Genomic DNA, 7,177 nt, shown 5'->3' on the forward strand with positions numbered 1-7,177 from the left:
ATGAGAAGTATTTCTTGGGATGGTTTGCAATGGAGAAGTGAAGGCCTATTTATAGCCTCCAAAACACATTAAAATAATGGAGAAAAAGATAGACAAAACTAAGTGGAATGAATTAGTGGAATGAATTATAGAAGTTGGTGGGATGAATTAATGGAGTTGGTGTGAATTAATGGAGTTGGTGCCATGTTCTTTTCCTCACCGACTTTGGCTACTGATTTGGACCTTATAGACAGCCGAATCTGAAAATATTTCCTTCATGAAAGTTGTAGGATTTTCTCTTATCTTTCCATATCCACCAAGTTTGTATCATTTGAACAACCACCGACCAAGTTATACCCCAAAAACCGAGGCTTGCCAATCATCCCAGCGAGAAACAATTGTATCAATAAAAGTCCAATTTTGACCCCCTAAACGACCGATTTTGCGAATGTCTATTTCTGCAAAAGTTGTGCGTTTTTCTCTTAGATTTCCATTGACACCAATTTTGCATCATTTGGACCATCACAGCCCAAGTTATGTCTCGGACACTGAGACTAGTCAGTCAGCCCAGCGAGAAATGATTCTTAAAAAAAATTTCACAACTATCTAATTAGATCTAACAACACACATATCTTTCTAAGCATAAATGGAGTGTGAATTATCTATAATTGAAGTAAAATATAACCACCAAATTATGACCAAATACCACATAGTAATAATGGCAATAATAATAATAATAGTAATAATCATGTTGAAAACTGAGATGTTACAATTCTCCCCAACAACAAAAATTTTCGTCCTCGAAAATTCACTTACTCAAAAGAGATATGGGTATTGATCCTTCATATTGTCTTCCAACTCCCAAGTGGCTTCATTAGTGTCTGCATCCCAAATAACCTTCACCAAATTGATAGATTTACCTCGCAACTTCTTAACTCTCTTGTCTGCCACTAAAACTGGTTGTTTCTCAAAAGTTAAATTCTCCTTCACTTGCACTGCCTCTGATTCCAAGACATGACTCGGCACATAAATAATGGTCTTGTTGCATTTCCGTTGTGTGGAAATGAAAGGAACTTCATGAGTTTCTTGATCTTGATTAGGAATTTCTTATGAGTTTTAGTGTAAACTCATAAAATTCCTTGATTTTTTTTTAAAGGATGGTTGGTAGGGGAAATCATTCTAATTCTTCTTCAAGCATGGATGAGCGGCAAATTGCTCAAGCTATGGAGTTAATTGCTGCTGCTATTGGACAACAGAATACTTTGTTGGCTCAGATGGAGGCCAATCGGGCTGCAGCTGAGACAGCTAGGACTAACGTACCTGATGAGTATAGGGGCTTGTCAGAGTTTAGAAAAGGGAATCCTCCTCAATTCACAGGTGTTGATGGACCAGAAGTTGCTGACCAATGGATTGAAGAAATAGAGAAAATTTTCATGGTGATGCAATGCCCCGAGGAGAGGAAGCTTGTTTATGCTACTTATATGTTGGTGGGTGAGGCTAGCTGCTGGTGGAAAGGTGCTCAGGTTATGATGAAGGCCAGAGGGGAGGCGGTGAATTGGGAGAATTTTAAAAAGGTATTTTTGGAGAAATATTTTCCAGATAGCGCCAGATATGCTAAGGAAGCCGAGTTTTTGAGACTGCAACAAGGGAACATGTCAGTACAGGAGTACGTGGTCAAGTTTGAACACTTGGCTAGATACTATTCTCAAGCTATCACTGAAGCATGGAGATGCAGGAAGTTCAGTGAAGGTCTAAGATTTGAGCTGAAGAAAACCATTGTTCCTATGGGAATTATGGAATTCCCAATGCTGGTTGAAAAGGCAAAAACGGTTGAAAGATTTGAGGGAGGGAATAAAATGGTGAAAGGACCAGAAGGATCATCTGGAAGGGGGAAACAATCTCAAAAGAGACCATCCCAATTTCAGATTGGGAATGCTAATAAGAAACCAATGGGGACTACTACTACAGGAGCTGTTAGATGCTATACGTGTGGAGGCCCACATATGATGAGGGACTGTCCTACAAAGAATTATGCGTGTTTTAAATGTGGCAAGGTGGGTCACATGGCTAAAGATTGCAATATCAGAAATGCTCCAGCTAGAGAGAACCAAAAGGTGGATCGACCTACTGCAGCAGGACGTGTTTTTGCCTTAACAAGTGTTGAAGCTGAAACATCATCTGAGCTAGTAAAGGGGAAGGGCAAAATTGATGGTAATGATATTTCTATTCTATTTGATTCTGGTGCATCACATTCTTTTATTTCTTACGAATGTGTGAGGAGATCAAAATTAGTTGTGAATTCCTTGAGTGTGGATCTAGTTGTTTCTACCCCAGCTTCAGGGTCTGTTTTGACTTCTGAGGTTTGTTTAGGATGTACAATAGAAGTAGAAGGGCGTTGTTATAAGGTGAACTTGTTTTGTTTACCTTTATCGGATTTGGATGTGATTTTAGGGATGGACTGGCTTTCTATCAATAAGATTTTGATAGATTGTTCAGAGAAGAGATTAATCTTTCCTGCTGTTAAACAGGAAAGGTTTATTTCTAATAGAAAGGTGGATGGGTTGTTGAAGGATGGAGCTCTAGGGTTTATGATCCTATCCTTTATTAGTGTAGAGAATGAAAAATTGTTGAATAGTATTGAGGTTGTTAGAGAGTTTCCAGAAGTTTTTCCAGATGATATTCCTGGATTACCACCAAAGCGAGAGTTGGAGTTTAGTATTGATCTTATACCAGGGGCGGGAGCAGTATCCATTTCTCCTTATAGAATGGCACCAGCAGAGTTGTCAGAATTGAAAAAGCAGATTGAAGAACTTTTGGAGAAGCAGATGATCAGACCTAGTGTCTCTCCGTGGGGAGCACCCGTGTTATTAGTAAAGAAGAAGGATGGTAGTATGAGGTTATGTGTAGATTATAGGCAGTTAAATAAACTGACAATCAAGAATAAGTACCCATTGCCAAGGATTGATGATTTGATGGATCAGTTAAGAGGAGCTTCTGTTTTCTCCAAGATTGATTTGAGGTCTGGGTATCACCAGATACGGGTAAAGGAGGAGGACATACCAAAGACTGCTTTCAGGACTCGGTATGGTCATTATGAGTATATTGTCATGCCTTTTGGAGTGACGAATGCTCCAGCTGTTTTCATGGATTATATGAATAGGATTTTCAGACCTTTTTTGGATAAGTTTGTTGTAGTATTCATTGATGATATTCTAGTTTACTCTAGATCTGTAGAAGAACATAGAGAACATTTGAGGATAGTTTTGCAAGTATTGAAGGAGAAACAATTATTTGCAAAATTATCAAAATGTGAGTTTTGGCTATCTGAAGTTAAGTTCTTGGGCCATGTAATATCTGGACAAGGAATTGCAGTTGATCCTACTAAGGTGGAAGCAGTTTTGAGGTGGGAGCGTCCGAAATCAGTTACTGAAGTTAGAGGTTTTGTGGGATTGGCTGGCTATTATAGAAGATTCATAGAAGGATTTTCTAAAATAGTTATGCCTTTAACACAGCTAACCAGGAAGGATCATCCCTTTGTATGGACGGAGGAGTGTGAAATGAGTTTTCAAGATATAAAGGAAAAGTTGACGTCGTCTCTAGTGTTGATTTTGCCAGATCCTAATAAATATTTTGAGGTTTATTGTGATGCATCTCATCAAGGTTTAGGATGTATTCTTATGCAAGATAGGCAGGTTGTGGCCTATGCATCTAGGCAGTTAAAGACTCATGAACGAAATTATCCTACGCATGATCTAGAGTTGGCGGCGGTAGTTTTTGCTTTGAAGATTTGGAGGCATTATCTCTATGGGGCAAAGTTTGATGTGTTCAGTGATCATAAGAGTCTGAAATATTTGTTTGATCAGAAAGAGTTAAATATGAGGCAAAGGAGGTGGATTGAATTTTTGAAAGATTATGATTTTCAGTTAATGTACCATCCAGGTAAAGCAAATGTGGTGGCAGATGCTTTGAGTAGAAAATCTCTCCATATGTCTTACATGATGGTTAAAGAGATGGAGTTGGTAGAGAAATTCAGGGATATGAATCTTAACGTGGTGGTTGCCCCAAATTTCATTAGTTGTGGTATGACTACCATTACTAGTGATTTCTTAGAGATGGTGAAACAAAAACAAGTTCAGGATGCGAGTTTGAACAAGGTTAAGGAGTTGATGAGTTCTGGGAAAGCTGAAGGATTTGAACAAGGTACAGATGGAATTTTGAGGTACAAGAGTAGAATTTGTATTCCACAGGATGAGGAGTTGAAGAAATTGATATTTGAGGAAGCTCATAAAAGCAAATTGAGTGTACATCCAGGTATGACAAAAATGTATCAAGATTTGAAGAAAATGTTTTGGTGGAATGGGATGAAAAGGGAGATAGCTGAGTATGTTGCATCTTGCATTGTGTGTCAAAAAGCTAAAGTGGAACATCAAAAACCAGGAGGTTTGTTACAAATGATGGAGATCCCTGAATGGAAATGGGATAGTATAACCATGGATTTTGTTGTTGGATTACCAAGGTCTGCTAAGAATTGTAATTCTATTTGGGTGATCGTGGATAGATTAACTAAGTGTGCTCATTTTCTTCCGGTGAATATAAAGTGGTCCTTAGAAAGGTTAACTCAATTGTATATTAAGGAGATTGTTAGATTACATGGTGTGCCCTCTAGTATCATCTCTGATAGGGATCCTCGTTTTACATCCCGATTTTGGCAGAGTTTGCATCAGGCGTTAGGAACTAAGTTGAGACTCAGTTCTGCTTATCACCCACAAACTGATGGGCAGTCTGAGAGGACTATTCAATCTTTGGAGGACTTGTTGAGGGCTTGTATTTTGGATCATCTAGGGAGTTGGGAAGAGATGTTGCCTTTGGTTGAGTTCACTTATAATAATAGTTTTCACGCAAGTATAGAAATGGCACCATTTGAGGCTCTGTATGGGAGGAAGTGTCGAACACCTTTGTGTTGGTTTAAAGAAGGAGAATCAATGATGGTGGGACCAGAGATTATCTTGCAAACTACTGAAAAAGTGAAACAAATTCAGGGAAGAATGAGAGCTACTCAGAGTCGACAAAAGTCTTATGCAGACAAGAGGAGGAAACCTTTGGAATTTTCAGAGGGAGAACATGTATTTTTGAAGGTAACTCCTACCACAGGTGTGGGAAGAGCTATCAAAGCGAAGAAGTTGAATCCTAAGTTTATTGGACCGTATCAAATTCTCAAGAGGATTGGACCAGTGGCATATCAGATTGCATTACCTCCATTTCTATCTAATCTGCATGATGTATTCCATGTGTCACAACTGAGGAAGTATATTCATGATCCGAGTCATGTCTTGGAATCAGAGGCAGTGCAAGTGAAGGAGAATTTAACTTTTGAGAAACAACCAGTTTCAGTGGCAGACAAGAGACTTAAGAAGTTGCGAGGTAAATCTATCAATTTAGTGAAGGTTATTTGGGATGCAGACACTAATGAAGCCACTTGGGAGTTGGAAGACAATATGAAGGATCAATACCCATATCTCTTTTGAGTAAGTGAATTTTCGAGGACGAAAATTTTTGTTGTTGGGGAGAATTGTAACATCTCAGTTTTCAACATGATTATTACTATTATTATTATTATTGTCATTATTACTATGTGGTATTTGGTCATAATTTGGTGGTTATATTTTACTTCAATTATAGATAATTCACACTCCATTTATGCTTAGAAAGATATGTGTGTTGTTAGATCTAATTAGATAGTTGTGAATTTTTTTTTTTAAGAATCATTTCTCGCTGGGCTGACTGACTAGTCTCAGTGTCCGAGACATAACTTGGGCTGTGATGGTCCAAATGATGCAAACTTGGTGTCAATGGAAATCTAAGAGAACAACGCACAACTTTTGCAGAAATAGCCATTTGCAAAATCGGTCGTTTAGGAGGTCAAAATTGGACTTTTATTGATACAATTGTTTCTCGCTGGGCTGATTGGCAAGCCTCGGTTTTTGGGGTATAACTTGGTCGGTGGTTGTTCAAATGATACAAACTTGGTGGATATGGAAAGATAAGAGAAAATCCTACAACTTTCATGAAGGATATATTTTCAGATTCGGCTGTCTATAAGGTCCAAATCAGTAGCCAAAGTCGGTGAGGAAAAGAACATGGCACCAACTCCATTAATTCACACCAACTCCATTAATTCATCCCACCAACTTCTATAATTCATTCCACTTAGTTTTGTCTATCTTTTTCTCCATTATTTTAATGTGTTTTGGAGGCTATAAATAGGCCTTCACTTCTCCATTGCAAACCATCCCAAGAAATACTTCTCATCCCTCAATTCTCATTCTCTCTTCTCTTATACTCTCTTCTTTCCCTCTTCTTCTCTTTGAAGACCAAGAGAAATCCAGAGGAAGAGGTTCTGTCCTAATTTTAGCTCCGGTCCCTGTTTTAGACGGAAGGAGCCTTGGGGAGGCAGCTGTGCTATAGTCTCAGTTTCTGCCCGAGTTTCAGTTCAGGATTATCCAAGTAAGGGTGGCATTTATAAAATTAATCTAGTATGCAAAGTAAGGGTAGTATGCAAAGTAAGGGTAGTATGCAAAGTAAGGGTAGTACTTTAATATGCTATTTTGTTTATGTGAAAATTGTCATTTATTTAAGTTAAGGGTTATTTTAGGTGTTTAATTATTTATGTTATTATATTGAATGATTTGACATGGTTATGGAAAAGTTTGTATGTAATTATGGAATATGCTATATGTGTGTGGTTTGGAAAGTTAATAGAACCTAGAGGAGTAAGGTTATGGTATGGATTAGATCTCTTGGTGAGATCAAGATATAATCTTTGGAAAATGTGGAATTAGGAGTCCCATGGTGAGGATTCCAATATGGAACGTTTCCAAGGATTATAAAGTAAACCACTTCAGATGTTAGGTGGATTCTGAAGTACTCCTCTAAGTATCTATTTGCTACCGGTATGGGTCTGGGTCGAGTCATACCGATGGATGAGGTGACCCCACCAGGGTTACGTGACGACGTAATCCAACTGTATACTTTCCATGAGAGGTTAGGCGTGAGACATGGGTTGCTGACATGTTTCACCGTATCAACACTTGGTTTGGATAGGTGTTGAGGCCAACATTTGGTTTGGATGTGTTGGTTACATCATGTATATTAGATCTGTAGAATTGAGGAAATGAAAGGAACTTCATGAGTTTCTTGA

This window comes from Cajanus cajan, chromosome 10 (genome assembly GCF_000230855.2).
Source record: "Cajanus cajan strain Asha chromosome 10, NIPB_CcT2T_4, whole genome shotgun sequence".
Lineage (NCBI taxonomy): Eukaryota > Viridiplantae > Streptophyta > Magnoliopsida > Fabales > Fabaceae > Cajanus > Cajanus cajan.